The sequence below is a fragment of the Hemiscyllium ocellatum genome, unplaced genomic scaffold (genome assembly GCF_020745735.1).
Source record: "Hemiscyllium ocellatum isolate sHemOce1 unplaced genomic scaffold, sHemOce1.pat.X.cur. scaffold_3522_pat_ctg1, whole genome shotgun sequence".
Classification (NCBI taxonomy): Eukaryota; Metazoa; Chordata; class Chondrichthyes; order Orectolobiformes; family Hemiscylliidae; genus Hemiscyllium; species Hemiscyllium ocellatum.
In genome coordinates, this window is record NW_026868447.1 from 20,401 (window position 1) to 41,820 (window position 21,420).

Sequence of the window (21,420 nt, forward strand, 5' to 3'; positions counted from 1 at the left end):
CCGCACTGACAAAGCTACTCTAAGTCTGTTCTAGTCCCACTTTCCAGCACTTGGTCCGTAGCCAGGAAAAGTTATGACATTTCCAGTGCTCATCCAAGTAGTTTTTCAAGGTTTTGAGGTTCCCCGCCTCGCTACCCTCCCAAGCAGTGCATTCCAGACCGCCGCCACCCTCTGGGAAACAACTGCTTTCTGTCATGACCGCAAGACCACGGAAGGTCTGACGGCCCGGGCCGTAAGACGTACGAGCAGAATCAGGCCGTTCGGCCGTGGCTCACAGGTTTGTCAACCCCGATTCTCCTGCCCTCTCCCCCACGACCCTTGATCCCCTTATAATCAAGAGCCTCTCTCTCTCTCTGTGAAGCGCTTCTGTGAAGCACTACTATTATAGGACAAGCCAAACAGAGAACAGCCAGGGAATTCCTAGAGGCATGGCACTCATCCACAGATTCAATCAATGAGCACATCGACCTGGACCCAATATACCGGCCACTGCAGCGGGCGCTGTGTGGGCGGCACGGTGGAACAGTGGTTAGGACTGCTGCCTCACAGCGCCAGAGACCCGGTTCAATTCCCAACTCAGGCGACAGACTGTGTGGAGTTTGCACATTCTCCCCGTGTCTGCGTGGGTTTCCTCCGGTACTCCGGTTTCCTCCCACAGTCCAAAGATGTGCGGGTCAGGTGAATTGGCCATGCTAAATTGCCCGTAGTGTTGCGCTTCGGCGGGTCGGTGTGGACTTGTTGGGCCGAAGGGCCTGTTTCCACATGGTAAGTAATCTAATCTAAACAAACAACTGGAACTGATAACCGGAAGCGGCAGGGTCAAATCACTATAAACGCGGGAGGAAACATCACAGAAGCGCTTCACAGGAGGCTCCCAAGCACTGACGATGTCACCTAGACAGGGGACGAAACGTCTGCAACACAAATTCCCAGCTCGGCGAACAGAACCACAACAACGAGCACCCGAGCTATAAATCTTCTCCCAAACTTTGAACCTCTCCACCTCTGTCTTAAATGCAACCTCATCTCGGCCTGAAGGGGCGACCCTTCATCCTGAGGCTGTACTTCCAGGTCCTCGTCTCGCCTACTAGTGGGACCATCTTCTTCACAACCACTCTGACCAGGCCCCCCCCAGTAGCTTGTAAGGTTCAGTCAGATCCCGCCTTACCTTTCGAAACACCATCGGGTACAGACCCAGAGACCTCATGTGACAAACCCAGGGGGAAACCTTCTCTAGACTCCCTCCCAACACCAGCGCATCCCTTCCTTCGGTACACGGCACAAAACTGCTCCCAATATTCCACCTGTGGTCAGACCAGCGCCTGACGCAGCCTCGGCAGCACGTCCCTGCTCCTGTTTTCTCTCGCCCGCTTGAAATGAATGCCGACACTGCATTTGCCTTCCGAACCATCGGATGGACCTGCATGTTAATCTTGAAACAACCTGGAACTAGGACTCCCAAGAGCCTCTGCGCTTCAGATTTGCAAAGCCTTTCCCTCGTTCAGAAAATCGTCTACCCGATTGTTCTCGCTACCAAAGTGCAATTACGCACACTTGGTCACTTCTTTCCCCACTCGCCCAACATGTCCACGCTCTTCTGCAGCCTGCCCATTTCCTCAAAACTACCTGTCCCTCTAGCTATCTTTGTGCCAACTGCAAACTCAGCAAAAGTGCCCTCCGTGCCCCCATTATCGTGGACACCCCAATAAGGTCCCTGTCACAGCCCCGTCTACAAGGTATTTGCGGAATTTCACCACAGTTATACACGTGGCCGGAGACTTTGGCACTGTCGCACCGATAACACAGGGCCCAGCGAGCCTGTGCCGATTCCTACTCCTTGTTTGGGCGTGCTACTTGTTGCCCAGACGCGGTTTCAGTCCCGCCGTTCCGCCTCCCGTTCACGTGTCTAACAAGGTGAGCCTGAAACGTTCCTAACGTGCCTGCTTCCAGCGCTTCGACTGGCAACGAGTTTCAGGCACCCACCATCCTCTATGTGAAAACCTTTCTCCGCACTTCTCCCTTCTCACTTTCCACCTCTCACCGTGAACCTGTACCCACTGACTCGCCACCCTCTCGATGCCTCTCAGTACGCTGTCGACCTCTATCGGGTCGCCCCTCAGCTTCCGTCTTTGCAGTGACAACAATCCCAAGTTTATTCAACCTCTCCTCACAACAGAAGCACTCCAGGGCAGGCAACGTCCTGGTAAACCTTCTCTGCACCCTCTCCAAAGCATCCACGTCCTTCTGGCAGTGTGCCGAACAGCACTGCGCGCGGTATCCCGAATGTAGCCTAACTGGAGTTTTGTACAGCTGTTTATACAGATCATTTATTACACGTCACAAACAACAAAGGCCCTAGCACCGAGCCCTGCGGGATACCACTAGTTACTGATCTCCTTTCCGAAAATGCGCTTCCACCGCTACTCTCGGTCTTCTGTGACCGAGCCGTTTTGTATCCAGCTAGCCGCTCACCTCAGATCCCACGAGACGCTACCTTTTGCAGCAGCCTGCCTTAAGATGTGAAACGATCCAGAAGAGATTACTGACGCAAAGGTGACTACGCTTAAATGAAAGTGCTGGGATTGGCAACCGTGACGGAACTCGCAGCCAAGGAAGGTCAACACCTCACAAAGTGGTGGCTGAGAGTTCACAAAATGGTGGCCCAGGGACAAGCACCAACGCAGACACAAAACTGCCACTGCTGTGGAAACACATGTCAGGCAGCAGCAAATTGCTGGTAGAAAGAAGCTGTGTGCAGAAACTGCAGCATTAAAAAAGAATATACTCAGTGGTGCGCTCGGGGGTGAAAGTACCAATAACCTGCAGCGAAAGTACAGGATGAAATCCTAAATGGTACAAAAAGGGCAAGAAGACAAAAGCCCTGACGCACAAACCAATGAGGTGTTGTGGTTACAGATACTGGCGATACCTGCCGACGCCCCGGTCGCTCCCTTACTGAACGGCAAACCGGTAAGGATGGAGGTGGACACCGGTTTCGTTGATACGGCTGAGTCACGTTGCGCTGCAACCTTCAGAAACTGCGCGAGGAACACACAAAGGTGAAGTGGTGCTTTCACAGTGGGAACGTTCAGTTATACGGTGAGTCTGAAGACACAGCCTGCGTGTCATCAAAGGAAATCTTACAGCTTTATGGGCAAGAATGTGGTTGGACAGAATCAAACTCAACTGGGCCGAAGGCAATCACGTGTCAAAATTCTGAGAGTGACTGATCAAGAATTCTAAAGAGGCACGCTATTGTTTTCAATGGGGTAGACAAGCAGGACGCCGGAGCCTTTGATAAGGTTCCACGTGGTAGGCTGTTGGAGAAAATGCAGAGGCATGGAATTGAGGGTGATTTAGCAGTTTGGCTTAGAAACTGGCTTTCTGAAAGGAGGCAGCGAGTGGTGGTTGATGGAAAATATTCAGCCTGGAGTCCGGTTACTAGTGGTGTGCCACAAGGGTCTGTTTTGGGACCACTGCTGTTTGTCATTTTTATAAATGACTTAGACGCAGGCATAACATAGGTGGATGGATTAGTAAATTCGCAGACGACGCTAAAGTCGGTGCAGTAGTGGTCAGTGTGGAAGAATGTTTACAGGTTGCAGGGGGACTTGGATAAACTGCAGAATCGGGCTGAGAGGTGGCAAATGGAGTTCAATGCAGCTAAATGTGAGGTGATGCACTTTGGGAAGAATAACAGGAAGGCAGAGTACTGGGTCGATGGAAAGATTATTGGTAGTGTGGATGTGCAGAGGGATCTTGGAGTCCCATGTACATAGATCCCTGAAAGTTGCCACCCAGGTGGATAGTGCTGTTAAGAAGGCTGTTGGGTTTCATTCGTAGAGGAATTGAGTTCCGGAGCCGCAATATCATGCTGCAACAGTTCACCTGCTGGTGTGTGCTAGGCGGTTTCCTTTCCCTTTGCTCAACGACCTATTTGCTGAACTAGCCGGAGGTCAGCTTTTCAGTAAAATTGAGCCGGTAAACCCTACCTCCAGATGAGTGTAGATCCTGAGTTGAAATGAATGAGACACCATCTTATTGAAACATATTGGATTCTTACGTGGCTCGACAGGGTAAATGCTGAGAGGACATTTTCCCTCATGGGAGTGTCTAGAACTGAACAGAAATAAAGAGGCACCAATTTAAGAGTGAGATCAGGAGAAACGTCTTCTCTCAGAGGGTTGTGAGTCTTTGGAATTTGTTGTCACAGACAGCTGGCACACGCTGCTTGTGTGAGACTGACTTAGAATGCTGCCAGTTCTGGCTGAGGCAGCAAAGTAGTGCAAAAGAAGGCAAGGGGCTGTTGTGCCAGTCCCTGCGTACACAGCCCAGGTGCCGGATAATCTGCAGTGCTCCTACCTGCCTTATTATCTTTCCAGGCCAGTTCCGGTCAGCAAACATTGGCTTGTTTGTTCTACGTTTTCTCACGTGCTGTTGTCGAGTTAGTGCTGTCTCTTTGCTTTTCCCAGTGAGAATTAACTCTCTGAGTAACCTGCCTCTGACTCAGTCAGTCGTGATAGCACACACGATTCTGTCGCGGCTCAGTGAATCGGAAAGTGGCTGAAACTCACAGTCCTTTGCCTCGTTTTTTTCCGTCAGTCACATACGTACCTATCGATTCCGCCTGCCCTTGCACTCTGATGAAAAGCATGTGCCTTAAATACGTCCCGATTATTTTTGTCCTAGCTCACAGTGTTCTCGAAATCTCTCTTGCAAGTCATCAAAATCAAAACGACTGAACCCCTAGATAGCTTCATCCCCAGCAGCATGCAGCAACGTAGCACAGTTGACCTTCTCTTGTTTTTCTGAAACGTCGCTCGCGAGTAGGAAAAGCTGGTGGGCAGCTACGGTTGCTGCAACTCCCAACTTCTGACACCATGTGGTGTGATCGGGGCCCGGCGTTGGCGGGACGGTGCAGCACGCAGCAGGGGTGAGGGGATGACATTGAGAGCAAGTGTCAAGATGCGCAAGAGACAGAGACGGCGAGAGAAGGATAGGGAGCGGCAGCTGAACAGCTACCTTAGAACAGACGAGTTTGAATCGACTCACGCCTGGCTGGATGTGAGGTGTGAGAAATGAAGCACCGAAAGCCTGCGCTATAAACATGAAGCTGTTTTTAGATTTATAGATGAGGGGTGCACCGTTCCCGGAGGTACTGCAATACCAGGTCGATGCGTGGAGTGGACGGAGCAAGCCCCTATTCCATCTCCCTGCTCCAAAAATCAATTTAATATATGGTCCCCAGATAAGGGACGTATCAGATATTAAACTGATAAGAACAGATACTACACTTGATCTTAGCCAAAAGGCCGAGAAGCGATAACTACAATACCGCGGACTGCCTCAAGTCCCATTTGTCCTCCATGTTTTCAGTCAGCTTGATTCTGTTCAAAGACTTGTAGATCACTGCTGACAGTTTCCCTGTCGCCGTAGTCCTCCCAGGATTTCTAACTAGAGCAGCAGATCCGTTTACAGCAGTTGCTTTTTTTTCCCCTGTCAGTGAAGCACTGCCTCATGGTCATGTAGAGATTGTCAGTATCTCACCAATCAGGTGGGTCAGGGCTAAGCTGACGTGACTTGAGGAGGTGGTAACCAACTGCAGAACTGCACGCATTGAATGAGACATTCAGCCTGTCATGTCTGCATCAGCTCTCTGCACGAGCAACTTCCCCAGTCCCACTCGCCCTCTCTTCAGATAAGTATCCGACCCTGCGACCAAAGTCACCATTGAATCTGCCTCCAGCACCCTCTCTCTCAGGCAGTGCACTGCATATTCTAACCACTCGCTGAAGACGCTTGGGCCTAGGACACTAGCTCGATGAAATGTGACAGGTAGAGAAGAGAGCAGTAGATTCAGCCGAGCCCTCCATGTCTTTGATGTGTGTGTGTGTGTGGATGTGCCTGCAGTTAGAACATAGAACAGTACAGCACAGTACAGGCCCTTCGGCCCACCATGTTGTGCCGAGCAGTTTTCTTAATCTAAGATCAACCTAACCTACACAGCTCTCAATTTACTGCCGTCCAGCGTGTGCTCGTCCAGCAGTCGCTTAAATGTCCCTGACAGCTTGTGGGAGATTAGAAATGTAGTTTCTGCAGGTGGTGGTGGTGGTGGTTAGAGATGTTGCTTTTGCAGATGGGTGAGGGGGTGTTGTGGGGGGAGGGGAAGGGGAACATTACACAAACAGTCGCGGGATTCTTGCAGCATACTTAAGGCTAAGATTTTAACCAATATAGAGGTTTTTGTTTAAGAAATAGTTTTAAACTAAGAAATAACTTTAAAGTGTTGTGGCTGACCACAAAAGAAGCAGTAGGGACATCTCACAACAAGCTTATAGTATGATAAGGGGAACTGGCTAAAATAACAGACAGGCTGTAACAGACAAGGACAAGGACAGCAGGGTAGTCAGATCAGGAAAATTAGAGAAAAACAAGTCAGGTAAATCGGCTTATGATAGGATGGGAAAAGGGAGGCGTGATTCCGCAACTTGCAAACTGAATAAGAATGCTTACATGCTTTGTATTGGCGCGCTTTCGCTAGCCTGATTGCTTGAGCAAAACGCCCGTTCTTGCAAGGCCGTAAAGAATAAAATGCTCTTGTTTCCAAGACTTTGTCTCAGGCTGAATTGTGAGTGAGTTTTGTTTCTCAGAGTTGCCGAAGGGCCTGTTGTTGCGCTGCTCTGTTCGACGTTCTAAAAATCTCAGCTGTTACCAATGTGAAAAATCCCTGCCTCCCCACAAGGCAAATGATTGGAGCAGGTTCGAATTCTGACCGAAAAATCTCACTGCCAGGAAATCTCGGCTCACCTTTACGAACAGAAACTCTTACAGACTAACAAATGTGAACTCCCATCCTCCAACCCACCTCGTGCAAATGAACAGCACGACGGGGGATGTGAAGATCAATTTACAGCAAATCAGCCTTTATTGGTTCGGCTCCCGCTCCAAACATTCCAATTCAGTCTGCTTCCTTAGAATTGCAAATCAAGATTCAAGAGTGCTAATTGCAGCGCTAACAGCAAGCTAATGGTTTGATAGCGGCCGGGCAATCAAAAAGCAAGGTCTAAAATGCAAAATAAAGCAAAACACCCAGTAAGCAAAACCTCAGCTTCTGTGGAGAGAAAGCAGAATTAACGCTTCGAGTCCAGTGACCCTTCTCCCGAAGGTTGCAGCGAGTTCTGTTTTCGTCCACACATTACAACCTGCAGCACCACGCGTGGAGTCAGTGATCAACTGCACCTTCACCCTATCGGTAGCCACTGAGCACCTACATCGATGCATGCATCAGGACGAGACGGAACCTGAACCAAACGGGCGGAGGCTCCGAAGCTCTCTCCCACCCTCTCACCTTCAATGCGCACTTGGATCCATCCGGCTGCTCCGCATCAGGAAGCATCAGCAGCGCGGCCTCAATCAACAGATGGGAATCAGAAAGCTTCCCCACACAGTCACACAGTACAGAAGAGGCCCTCTGGCCCTCCGAGTCCGCACTGACAAAGCTACTCTAAGTCTGTTCTAGTCCCACTTTCCAGCACTTGGTCCGTAGCCAGGAAAAGTTATGACATTTCCAGTGCTCATCCAAGTAGTTTTTCAAGGTTTTGAGGTTCCCCGCCTCGCTACCCTCCCAAGCAGTGCATTCCAGACCGCCGCCACCCTCTGGGAAACAACTGCTTTCTGTCATGACCGCAAGACCACGGAAGGTCTGACGGCCCGGGCCGTAAGACGTACGAGCAGAATCAGGCCGTTCGGCCGTGGCTCACAGGTTTGTCAACCCCGATTCTCCTGCCCTCTCCCCACGACCCTTGATCCCCTTATAATCAAGAGCCTCTCTCTCTCTCTGTGAAGCGCTTCTGTGAAGCACTACTATTATAGGACAAGCCAAACAGAGAACAGCCAGGGAATTCCTAGAGGCATGGCACTCATCCACAGATTCAATCAATGAGCACATCGACCTGGACCCAATATACCGGCCACTGCAGCGGGCGCTGTGTGGGCGGCACGGTGGAACAGTGGTTAGGACTGCTGCCTCACAGCGCCAGAGACCCGGGTTCAATTCCCAACTCAGGCGACAGACTGTGTGGAGTTTGCACATTCTCCCCGTGTCTGCGTGGGTTTCCTCCGGGTACTCCGGTTTCCTCCCACAGTCCAAAGATGTGCGGGTCAGGTGAATTGGCCATGCTAAATTGCCCGTAGTGTTGCGCTTCGGCGGGTCGGTGTGGACTTGTTGGGCCGAAGGGCCTGTTTCCACATGGTAAGTAATCTAATCTAAACAAACAACTGGAACTGATAACCGGAAGCGGCAGGGTCAAATCACTATAAACGCGGGAGGAAACATCACAGAAGCGCTTCACAGGAGGCTCCCAAGCACTGACGATGTCACCTAGACAGGGACGAAACGTCTGCAACACAAATTCCCAGCTCGGCGAACAGAACCACAACAACGAGCACCCGAGCTATAAATCTTCTCCCAAACTTTGAACCTCTCCACCTCTGTCTTAAATGCAACCTCATCTCGGCCTGAAGGGGCGACCCTTCATCCTGAGGCTGTACTTCCAGGTCCTCGTCTCGCCTACTAGTGGGACCATCTTCTTCACAACCACTCTGACCAGGCCCCCCCCAGTAGCTTGTAAGGTTCAGTCAGATCCCGCCTTACCTTTCGAAACACCATCGGGTACAGACCCAGAGACCTCATGTGACAAACCCAGGGGAAACCTTCTCTAGACTCCCTCCCAACACCAGCGCATCCCTTCCTTCGTACACGGCACAAAACTGCTCCCAATATTCCACCTGTGTCAGACCAGCGCCTGACGCAGCCTCGGCAGCACGTCCCTGCTCCTGTTTTCTCGCCCGCTTGAATGAATGCCGACACTGCATTTGCCTTCCGAACCATCGGATGGACCTGCATGTTAATCTTGAAACAACCTGGAACTAGGACTCCCAAGAGCCTCTGCGCTTCAGATTTGCAAAGCCTTTCCCTCGTTCAGAAAATCGTCTACCCGATTGTTCTCGCTACCAAAGTGCAATTACGCACACTTGGTCACTTCTTTCCCCACTCGCCCAACATGTCCACGCTCTTCTGCAGCCTGCCCATTTCCTCAAAACTACCTGTCCCTCTAGCTATCTTTGTGCCAACTGCAAACTCAGCAAAAGTGCCCTCCGTGGCCCCCATTATCGTGGACACCCCAATAAGGTCCCTGTCACAGCCCCGTCTACAAGGTATTTGCGGAATTTCACCACAGTTATACACGTGGCCGGAGACTTTGGCACTGTCGCACCGATAACACAGGGCCCAGCGAGCCTGTGCCGATTCCTACTCCTTGTTTGGGCGTGCTACTTGTTGCCCAGACGCGGTTTCAGTCCCGCCGTTCCGCCTCCCGTTCACGTGTCTAACAAGGTGAGCCTGAAACGTTCCTAACGTGCCTGCTTCCAGCGCTTCGACTGGCAACGAGTTTCAGGCACCCACCATCCTCTATGTGAAAACCTTTCTCCGCACTTCTCCCTTCTCACTTTCCACCTCTCACCGTGAACCTGTACCCACTGACTCGCCACCCTCTCGATGCCTCTCAGTACGCTGTCGACCTCTATCGGGTCGCCCCTCAGCTTCCGTCTTTGCAGTGACAACAATCCCAAGTTTATTCAACCTCTCCTCACAACAGAAGCACTCCAGGGCAGGCAACGTCCTGGTAAACCTTCTCTGCACCCTCTCCAAAGCATCCACGTCCTTCTGGCAGTGTGCCGAACAGCACTGCGCGCGGTATCCCGAATGTAGCCTAACTGGAGTTTTGTACAGCTGTTTATACAGATCATTTATTTACACGTCACAAACAACAAAGGCCCTAGCACCGAGCCCTGCGGGATACCACTAGTTACTGATCTCCTTTCCGAAAAATGCGCTTCCACCGCTACTCTCGGTCTTCTGTGACCGAGCCGGTTTTGTATCCAGCTAGCCGGCTCACCTCAGATCCCACGAGACGCTACCTTTTGCAGCAGCCTGCCTTAAGATGTGAAACGATCCAGAAGAGATTACTGACGCAAAGGTGACTACGCTTAAATGAAAGTGCTGGGATTGGCAACCGTGACGGAACTCGCAGCCAAGGAAGGTCAACACCTCACAAAGTGGTGGCTGAGAGTTCACAAAATGGTGGCCCAGGGACAAGCACCAACGCAGACACAAAACTGCCACTGCTGTGGAAACACATGTCAGGCAGCAGCAAATTGCTGGTAGAAAGAAGCTGTGTGCAGAAACTGCAGCATTAAAAAAGAATATACTCAGTGGGTGCGCTCGGGGGTGAAAGTACCAATAACCTGCAGCGAAAGTACAGGATGAAATCCTAAATGGTACAAAAAGGGCAAGAAGACAAAAGCCCTGACGCACAAACCAATGAGGTGTTGTGGTTACAGATACTGGCGATACCTGCCGACGCCCCGGTCGCTCCCTTACTGAACGGCAAACCGGTAAGGATGGAGGTGGACACCGTTTTCGTTGATACGGCTGAGTCACGTTGCGCTGCAACCTTCAGAAACTGCGCGAGGAACACACAAAGGTGAAGTGGTGCTTTCACAGTGGGAACGTTCAGTTATACGGTGAGTCTGAAGACACAGCCTGCGTGTCATCAAAGGAAATCTTACAGCTTTATGGGCAAGAATGTGGTTGGACAGAATCAAACTCAACTGGGCCGAAGGCAATCACGTGTCAAAATTCTGAGAGTGACTGATCAAGAATTCTAAAGAGGCACGCTATTGTTTTCAATGGGGTAGACAAGCAGGACGCCGGGAGCCTTTGATAAGGTTCCACGTGGTAGGCTGTTGGAGAAAATGCAGAGGCATGGAATTGAGGGTGATTTAGCAGTTTGGCTTAGAAACTGGCTTTCTGAAAGGAGGCAGCGAGTGGTGGTTGATGGAAAATATTCAGCCTGGAGTCCGGTTACTAGTGGTGTGCCACAAGGGTCTGTTTTGGGACCACTGCTGTTTGTCATTTTTATAAATGACTTAGAGCAGGCATAACATAGGTGGATGGATTAGTAAATTCGCAGACGACGCTAAAGTCGGTGCAGTAGTGGTCAGTGTGGAAGAATGTTTACAGGTTGCAGGGGGACTTGGATAAACTGCAGAATCGGGCTGAGAGGTGGCAAATGGAGTTCAATGCAGCTAAATGTGAGGTGATGCACTTTGGGAAGAATAACAGGAAGGCAGAGTACTGGGTCGATGGAAAGATTATTGGTAGTGTGGATGTGCAGAGGGATCTTGGAGTCCCATGTACATAGATCCCTGAAAGTTGCCACCCAGGTGGATAGTGCTGTTAAGAAGGCTGTTGGGTTTCATTCGTAGAGGAATTGAGTTCCGGAGCCGCAATATCATGCTGCAACAGTTCACACTGCTGGTGTGTGCTAGGCGGTTTCCTTTCCCTTTGCTCAACGACCTATTTGCTGAACTAGCCGGAGGTCAGCTTTTCAGTAAAATTGAGCCCGGTAAACCCTACCTCCAGATGAGTGTAGATCCTGAGTTGAAATGAATGAGACACAATCTTATTGAAACATATTGGATTCTTACGTGGCTCGACAGGGTAAATGCTGAGAGGACATTTTCCCTCATGGGAGTGTCTAGAACTGAACAGAAATAAAGAGGCACCAATTTAAGAGTGAGATCAGGAGAAACGTCTTCTCTCAGAGGGTTGTGAGTCTTTGGAATTTGTTGTCACAGACAGCTGGCACACGCTGCTTGTGTGAGACTGACTTAGAATGCTGCCAGTTCTGGCTGAGGCAGCAAAGTAGTGCAAAAGAAGGCAAGGGGCTGTTGTGCCAGTCCCTGCGTACACAGCCCAGGTGCCGGATAATCTGCAGTGCTCCTACCTGCCTTATTATCTTTCCAGGCCAGTTCCGTCAGCAAACATTGGCTTGTTTGTTCTACGTTTTCTCACGTGCTGTTGTCGAGTTAGTGCTGTCTCTTTGCTTTTCCCAGTGAGAATTAACTCTCTGAGTAACCTGCCTCTGACTCAGTCAGTCGTGATAGCACACACGATTCTGTCGCGGCTCAGTGAATCGGAAAGTGGCTGAAACTCACAGTCCTTTGCCTCGTTTTTCCGGTCAGTCACATACGTACCTATCGATTCCGCCTGCCCTTGCACTCTGATGAAAAGCATGTGCCTTAAATACGTCCCGATTATTTTTGTCCTAGCTCACAGTGTTCTCGAAATCTCTCTTGCAAGTCATCAAAATCAAAACGACTGAACCCCTAGATAGCTTCATCCCCAGCAGCATGCAGCAACGTAGCACAGTTGACCTTCTCTTGTTTTTCTGAAACGTCGCTCGCGAGTAGGAAAAGCTGGTGGCAGCTACGGTTGCTGCAACTCCCAACTTCTGACACCATGTGGTGTGATCGGGGCCCGGCGTTGGCGGGACGGTGCAGCACGCAGCAGGGGGAGAGGGATGACATTGAGAGCAAGTGTCAAGATGCGCAAGAGACAGAGACGGCGAGAGAAGGATAGGGAGCGGCAGCTGAACAGCTACCTTAGAACAGACGAGTTTGAATCGACTCACGCCTGGCTGGATGTGAGGTGTGAGAAATGAAGCACCGAAAGCCTGCGCTATAAACATGAAGCTGTTTTTAGATTTATAGATGAGGGGTGCACCGTTCCCGGAGGTACTGCAATACCAGGTCGATGCGTGGAGTGGACGGAGCAAGCCCCTATTCCATCTCCCTGCTCCAAAAATCAATTTAATATATGGTCCCCAGATAAGGGACGTATCAGATATTAAACTGATAAGAACAGATACTACACTTGATCTTAGCCAAAGGCCGAGAAGCGATAACTACAATACCGCGGACTGCCTCAAGTCCCATTTGTCCTCCATGTTTTCAGTCAGCTTGATTCTGTTCAAAGACTTGTAGATCACTGCTGACAGTTTCCCTGTCGCCGTAGTCCTCCCAGGATTTCTAACTAGAGCAGCAGATCCGTTTACAGCAGTTGCTTTTTTTCCCCTGTCAGTGAAGCACTGCCTCATGGTCATGTAGAGATTGTCAGTATCTCACCAATCAGGTGGGTCAGGGCTAAGCTGACGTGACTTGAGGAGGTGGTAACCAACTGCAGAACTGCACGCATTGAATGAGACATTCAGCCTGTCATGTCTGCATCAGCTCTCTGCACGAGCAACTTCCCAGTCCCACTCGCCCTCTCTTCAGATAAGTATCCGACCCTGCGACCAAAGTCACCATTGAATCTGCCTCCAGCACCCTCTCTCTCAGGCAGTGCACTGCATATTCTAACCACTCGCTGAAGACGCTTGGGCCTAGGACACTAGCTCGATGAAATGTGACAGGTAGAGAAGAGAGCAGTAGATTCAGCCGAGCCCTCCATGTCTTTGATGTGTGTGTGTGTGTGGATGTGCCTGCAGTTAGAACATAGAACAGTACAGCACAGTACAGGCCCTTCGGCCCACCATGTTGTGCCGAGCAGTTTTCTTAATCTAAGATCAACCTAACCTACACAGCTCTCAATTTACTGCCGTCCAGCGTGTGCTCGTCCAGCAGTCGCTTAAATGTCCCTGACAGCTTGTGGGAGATTAGAAATGTAGTTTCTGCAGGTGGTGGTGGTGGTGGTTAGAGATGTTGCTTTTGCAGATGGGTGAGGGGGTGTTGTGGGGGGAGGGGAAGGGGAACATTACACAAACAGTCGCGGGATTCTTGCAGCATACTTAAGGCTAAGATTTTAACCAATATAGAGGTTTTTGTTTAAGAAATAGTTTTAAACTAAGAAATAACTTTAAAGTGTTGTGGCTGACCACAAAAGAAGCAGTAGGACATCTCACAACAAGCTTATAGTATGATAAGGGGAACTGGCTAAAATAACAGACAGGCTGTAACAGACAAGGACAAGGACAGCAGGGTAGTCAGATCAGGAAAATTAGAGAAAAACAAGTCAGGTAAATCGGCTTATGATAATGGGAAAAGGGAGGCGTGATTCCGCAACTTGCAAACTGAATAAGAATGCTTACATGCTTTGTATTGGCGCGCTTTCGCTAGCCTGATTGCTTGAGCAAAACGCCCGTTCTTGCAAGGCCGTAAAGAATAAAATGCTCTTGTTTCCAAGACTTTGTCTCAGGCTGAATTGTGAGTGAGTTTTGTTTCTCAGAGTTGCCGAAGGGCCTGTTGTTGCGCTGCTCTGTTCGACGTTCTAAAAATCTCAGCTGTTACCAATGTGAAAAATCCCTGCCTCCCCACAAGGCAAATGATTGGAGCAGGTTCGAATTCTGACCGAAAAATCTCACTGCCAGGAAATCTCGGCTCACCTTTACGAACAGAAACTCTTACAGACTAACAAATTGAACTCCCATCCTCCAACCCACCTCGTGCAAATGAACAGCACGACGGGGGATGTGAAGATCAATTTACAGCAAATCAGCCTTTATTGGTTCGGCTCCCGCTCCAAACATTCCAATTCAGTCTGCTTCCTTAGAATTGCAAATCAAGATTCAAGAGTGCTAATTGCAGCGCTAACAGCAAGCTAATGGTTTGATAGCGGCCGGGCAATCAAAAAGCAAGGTCTAAAATGCAAAATAAAGCAAAACACCCAGTAAGCAAAACCTCAGCTTCTGTGGAGAGAAAGCAGAATTAACGCTTCGAGTCCAGTGACCCTTCTCCCGAAGGTTGCAGCGAGTTCTGTTTTCGTCCACACATTACAACCTGCAGCACCACGCGTGGAGTCAGTGATCAACTGCACCTTCACCCTATCGGTAGCCACTGAGCACCTACATCGATGCATGCATCAGGACGAGACGGAACCTGAACCAAACGGGCGGAGGCTCCGAAGCTCTCTCCCACCCTCTCACCTTCAATGCGCACTTGGATCCATCCGGCTGCTCCGCATCAGGAAGCATCAGCAGCGCGGCCTCAATCAACAGATGGGAATCAGAAAGCTTCCCCACACAGTCACACAGTACAGAAGAGGCCCTCTGGCCCTCCGAGTCCGCACTGACAAAGCTACTCTAAGTCTGTTCTAGTCCCACTTTCCAGCACTTGGTCCGTAGCCAGGAAAAGTTATGACATTTCCAGTGCTCATCCAAGTAGTTTTTCAAGGTTTTGAGGTTCCCCGCCTCGCTACCCTCCCAAGCAGTGCATTCCAGACCGCCGCCACCCTCTGGGAAACAACTGCTTTCTGTCATGACCGCAAGACCACGGAAGGTCTGACGGCCCGGGCCGTAACGACGTACGAGCAGAATCAGGCCGTTCGGCCGTGGCTCACAGGTTTGTCAACCCCGATTCTCCTGCCCTCTCCCCACGACCCTTGATCCCCTTATAATCAAGAGCCTCTCTCTCTCTCTGTGAAGCGCTTCTGTGAAGCACTACTATTATAGGACAAGCCAAACAGAGAACAGCCAGGGAATTCCTAGAGGCATGGCACTCATCCACAGATTCAATCAATGAGCACATCGACCTGGACCCAATATACCGGCCACTGCAGCGGGCGCTGTGTGGGCGGCACGGTGGAACAGTGGTTAGGACTGCTGCCTCACAGCGCCAGAGACCCGGTTCAATTCCCAACTCAGGCGACAGACTGTGTGGAGTTTGCACATTCTCCCCGTGTCTGCGTGGGTTTCCTCCGGTACTCCGTTTTCCTCCCACAGTCCAAAGATGTGCGGGTCAGGTGAATTGGCCATGCTAAATTGCCCGTAGTGTTGCGCTTCGGCGGGTCGGTGTGGACTTGTTGGGCCGAAGGGCCTGTTTCCACATGGTAAGTAATCTAATCTAAACAAACAACTGGAACTGATAACCGGAAGCGGCAGGGTCAAATCACTATAAACGCGGGAGGAAACATCACAGAAGCGCTTCACAGGAGGCTCCCAAGCACTGACGATGTCACTAGACAGGGGACGAAACGTCTGCAACACAAATTCCCAGCTCGGCGAACAGAACCACAACAACGAGCACCCGAGCTATAAATCTTCTCCCAAACTTTGAACCTCTCCACCTCTGTCTTAAATGCAACCTCATCTCGGCCTGAAGGGGCGACCCTTCATCCTGAGGCTGTACTTCCAGGTCCTCGTCTCGCCTACTAGTGGGACCATCTTCTTCACAACCACTCTGACCAGGCCCCCCCCAGTAGCTTGTAAGGTTCAGTCAGATCCCGCCTTACCTTTCGAAACACCATCGGGTACAGACCCAGAGACCTCATGTGACAAACCCAGGGGGAAACCTTCTCTAGACTCCCTCCCACACCAGCGCATCCCTTCCTTCGGTACACGGCACAAAACTGCTCCCAATATTCCACCTGTGGTCAGACCAGCGCCTGACGCAGCCTCGGCAGCACGTCCCTGCTCCTGTTTTCTCGCCCGCTTGAAATGAATGCCGACACTGCATTTGCCTTCCGAACCATCGGATGGACCTGCATGTTAATCTTGAAACAACCTGGAACTAGGACTCCCAAGAGCCTCTGCGCTTCAGATTTGCAAAGCCTTTCCCTCGTTCAGAAAATCGTCTACCCGATTGTTCTCGCTACCAAAGTGCAATTACGCACACTTGGTCACTTCTTTCCCCACTCGCCCAACATGTCCACGCTCTTCTGCAGCCTGCCCATTTCCTCAAAACTACCTGTCCCTCTAGCTATCTTTGTGCCAACTGCAAACTCAGCAAAAGTGCCCTCCGTGGCCCCCATTATCGTGGACACCCCAATAAGGTCCCTGTCACAGCCCCGTCTACAAGGTATTTGCGGATTTCACCACAGTTATACACGTGGCCGGAGACTTTGGCACTGTCGCACCGATAACACAGGGCCCAGCGAGCCTGTGCCGATTCCTACTCCTTGTTTGGGGCGTGCTACTTGTTGCCCAGACGCGGTTTCAGTCCCGCCGTTCCGCCTCCCGTTCACGTGTCTAACAAGGTGAGCCTGAAACGTTCCTAACGTGCCTGCTTCCAGCGCTTCGACTGGCAACGAGTTTCAGGCACCCACCATCCTCTATGTGAAAACCTTTCTCCGCACTTCTCCCTTCTCACTTTCCACCTCTCACCGTGAACTGTACCCACTGACTCGCCACCCTCTCGATGCCTCTCAGTACGCTGTCGACCTCTATCGGGTCGCCCCTCAGCTTCCGTCTTTGCAGTGACAACAATCCCAAGTTTATTCAACCTCTCCTCACAACAGAAGCACTCCAGGGCAGGCAACGTCCTGGTAAACCTTCTCTGCACCCTCTCCAAAGCATCCACGTCCTTCTGGCAGTGTGCCGAACAGCACTGCGCGCGGTATCCCGAATGTAGCCTAACTGGAGTTTTGTACAGCTGTTTTATACAGATCATTTATTTACACGTCACAAACAACAAAGGCCCTAGCACCGAGCCCTGCGGGATACCACTAGTTACTGATCTCCTTTCCGAAAAATGCGCTTCCACCGCTACTCTCGGTCTTCTGTGACCGAGCCGGTTTTGTATCCAGCTAGCCGGCTCACCTCAGATCCCACGAGACGCTACCTTTTGCAGCAGCCTGCCTTAAGATGTGAAACGATCCAGAAGAGATTACTGACGCAAAGGTGACTACGCTTAAATGAAAGTGCTGGGATTGGCAACCGTGACGGAACTCGCAGCCAAGGAAGGTCAACACCTCACAAAGTGGTGGCTGAGAGTTCACAAAATGGTGGCCCAGGGACAAGCACCAACGCAGACACAAAACTGCCACTGCTGTGGAAACACATGTCAGGCAGCAGCAAATTGCTGGTAGAAAGAAGCTGTGTGCAGAAACTGCAGCATAAAAAAGAATATACTCAGTGGGTGCGCTCGGGGGTGAAAGTACCAATAACCTGCAGCGAAAGTACAGGATGAAATCCTAAATGGTACAAAAAGGGCAAGAAGACAAAAGCCCTGACGCACAAACCAATGAGGTGTTGTGGTTACAGATACTGGCGATACCTGCCGACGCCCCGTCGCTCCTTACTGAACGGCAAACCGGTAAGGATGGAGGTGGACACCGGTTTCGTTGATACGGCTGAGTCACGTTGCGCTGCAACCTTCAGAAACTGCGCGAGGAACACACAAAGGTGAAGTGGTGCTTTCACAGTGGGAACGTTCAGTTATACGGTGAGTCTGAAGACACAGCCTGCGTGTCATCAAAGGAAATCTTACAGCTTTATGGGCAAGAATGTGGTTGGACAGAATCAAACTCAACTGGGCCGAAGGCAATCACGTGTCAAAATTCTGAGAGTGACTGATCAAGAATTCTAAAGAGGCACGCTATTGTTTTCAATGGGGTAGACAAGCAGGACGCCGGGAGCCTTTGATAAGGTTCCACGTGGTAGGCTGTTGGAGAAAATGCAGAGGCATGGAATTGAGGGTGATTTAGCAGTTTGGCTTAGAAACTGGCTTTCTGAAAGGAGGCAGCGAGTGGTGGTTGATGGAAAATATTCAGCCTGGACCGTACGGTTACTAGTGGTGTGCCACAAGGGTCTGTTTTGGGACCACTGCTGTTTGTCATTTTTATAAATGACTTAGACGCAGGCATAACATAGGTGGATGGATTAGTAAATTCGCAGACGACGCTAAAGTCGGTGCAGTAGTGGTCAGTGTGGAAGAATGTTTACAGGTTGCAGGGGACTTGGATAAACTGCAGAATCGGGCTGAGAGGTGGCAAATGGAGTTCAATGCAGCTAAATGTGAGGTGATGCACTTTGGGAAGAATAACAGGAAGGCAGAGTACTGGGTCGATGGAAAGATTATTGGTAGTGTGGATGTGCAGAGGGATCTTGGAGTCCCATGTACATAGATCCCTGAAAGTTGCCACCCAGGTGGATAGTGCTGTTAAGAAGGCTGTTGGGTTTCATTCGTAGAGGAATTGAGTTCCGGAGCCGCAATATCATGCTGCAACAGTTCACCTGCTGTGTGTGCTAGGGTTTCCTTTCCCTTTGCTCAACGACCTATTTGCTGAACTAGCCGGAGGTCAGCTTTTCAGTAAAATTGAGCCCGGTAAACCCTACCTCCAGATGAGTGTAGATCCTGAGTTGAAATGAATGAGACACAATCTTATTGAAACATATTGGATTCTTACGTGGCTCGACAGGGTAAATGCTGAGAGGACATTTTCCCTCATGGGAGTGTCTAGAACTGAACAGAAATAAAGAGGCACCAATTTAAGAGTGAGATCAGGAGAAACGTCTTCTCTCAGAGGTTGTGAGTCTTTGGAATTTGTTGTCACAGACAGCTGGCACACGCTGCTTGTGTGAGACTGACTTAGAATGCTGCCAGTTCTGGCTGAGGCAGCAAAGTAGTGCAAAAGAAGGCAAGGGGCTGTTGTGCCAGTCCCTGCGTACACAGCCCAGGTGCCGATAATCTGCAGTGCTCCTACCTGCCTTATTATCTTTCCAGGCCAGTTCCGGTCAGCAAACATTGGCTTGTTTGTTCTACGTTTTCTCACGTGCTGTTGTCGAGTTAGTGCTGTCTCTTTGCTTTCCCAGTGAGAATTAACTCTCTGAGTAACCTGCCTCTGACTCAGTCAGTCGTGATAGCACACACGATTCTGTCGCGGCTCAGTGAATCGGAAAGTGGCTGAAACTCACAGTCCTTTGCCTCGTTTTTCCGGTCAGTCACATACGTACCTATCGATTCCGCCTGCCCTTGCACTCTGATGAAAAGCATGTGCCTTAAATACGTCCCGATTATTTTTGTCCTAGCTCACAGTGTTCTCGAAATCTCTCTTGCAAGTCATCAAAATCAAAACGACTGAACCCCTAGATAGCTTCATCCCCAGCAGCATGCAGCAACGTAGCACAGTTGACCTCTCTTGTTTTTCTGAAACGTCGCTCGCGAGTAGGAAAAGCTGGTGGGCAGCTACGGTTGCTGCAACTCCCAACTTCTGACACCATGTGTGTGATCGGGGCCCGGCGTTGGCGGACGGTGCAGCACGCAGCAGGGTGAGGGGATGACATTGAGAGCAAGTGTCAAGATGCGCAAGAGACAGAGACGGCGAGAGAAGGATAGGGAGCGGCAGCTGAACAGCTACCTTAGAACAGACGAGTTTGAATCGACTCACGCCTGGCTGGATGTGAGGTGTGAGAAATGAAGCACCGAAAGCCTGCGCTATAAACATGAAGCTGTTTTAGATTTATAGATGAGGGGTGCACCGTTCCCGGAGGTACTGCAATACCAGGTCGATGCGTGGAGTGGACGGAGCAAGCCCCTATTCCATCTCCCTGCTCCAAAAATCAATTTAATATATGGTCCCCAGATAAGGGACGTATCAGATATTAAACTGATAAGAACAGATACTACACTTGATCTTAGCCAAAAGGCCGAGAAGCGATAACTACAATACCGCGGACTGCCTCAAGTCCCATTTGTCCTCCATGTTTTCAGTCAGCTTGATTCTGTTCAAAGACTTGTAGATCACTGCTGACAGTTTCCCTGTCGCCGTAGTCCTCCCAGGATTTCTAACTAGAGCAGCAGATCCGTTTACAGCAGTTGCTTTTTTTCCCCTGTCAGTGAAGCACTGCCTCATGGTCATGTAGAGATTGTCAGTATCTCACCAATCAGGTGGGTCAGGGCTAAGCTGACGTGACTTGAGGAGGTGGTAACCAACTGCAGAACTGCACGCATTGAATGAGACATTCAGCCTGTCATGTCTGCATCAGCTCTCTGCACGAGCAACTTCCCAGTCCCACTCCCACTCGCCTTCTTCAGATAAGTATCCGACCCTGCGACCAAAGTCACCATTGAATCTGCCTCCAGCACCCTCTCTCTCAGGCAGTGCACTGCATATTCTAACCACTCGCTGAAGACGCTTGGGCCTAGGACACTAGCTCGATGAAATGTGACAGGTAGAGAAGAGAGCAGTAGATTCAGCCGAGCCCTCCATGTCTTTGATGTGTGTGTGTGTGTGATGTGCCTGCAGTTAGAACATAGAACAGTACAGCACAGTACAGGCCCTTCGGCCCACCATGTTGTGCCGAGCAGTTTTCTTAATCTAAGATCAACCTAACCTACACAGCTCTCAATTTACTGCCGTCCAGCGTGTGCTCGTCCAGCAGTCGCTTAAAATGTCCCTGACAGCTTGTGGGAGATTAGAAATGTAGTTTCTGCAGGTGGTGGTGGTGGTGGTTAGAGATGTTGCTTTTGCAGATGGGTGAGGGGGTGTTGGGGGGGAGGGGAAGGGGAACATTACACAAACAGTCGCGGGATTCTTGCAGCATACTTAAGGCTAAGATTTTAACCAATATAGAGGTTTTTGTTTAAGAAATAGTTTTAAACTAAGAAATAACTTTAAAGTGTTGTGGCTGACCACAAAAGAAGCAGTAGGGACATCTCACAACAAGCTTATAGTATGATAAGGGGAACTGGCTAAAATAACAGACAGGCTGTAACAGACAAGGACAAGGACAGCAGGGTAGTCAGATCAGGAAAATTAGAGAAAAACAAGTCAGGTAAATCGGCTTATGATAGGATGGGAAA

The 21,420-nt window shown here is 50.3% G+C and overlaps 3 non-coding genes across 3 annotated transcripts; all 3 read right to left on the reverse strand.

Annotated features, from left to right (window-relative positions):
- Positions 1 to 5,133: 5,133 nt before the first annotated feature.
- LOC132813222 (U2 spliceosomal RNA) lies at positions 5,134 to 5,324 on the reverse strand. The gene has a single exon (XR_009644015.1). It is a non-coding gene; the product is annotated as a U2 spliceosomal RNA (small nuclear RNA).
- A 7,293-nt stretch (positions 5,325 to 12,617) lies between these two features.
- LOC132813224 (U2 spliceosomal RNA) lies at positions 12,618 to 12,807 on the reverse strand. Its single transcript, XR_009644017.1, has one exon. It is a non-coding gene; the product is annotated as a U2 spliceosomal RNA (small nuclear RNA).
- Positions 12,808 to 20,085: 7,278 nt separating this feature from the next.
- LOC132813223 (U2 spliceosomal RNA) lies at positions 20,086 to 20,276 on the reverse strand. Its single transcript, XR_009644016.1, has one exon. It is a non-coding gene; the product is annotated as a U2 spliceosomal RNA (small nuclear RNA).
- Positions 20,277 to 21,420: the final 1,144 nt, after the last annotated feature.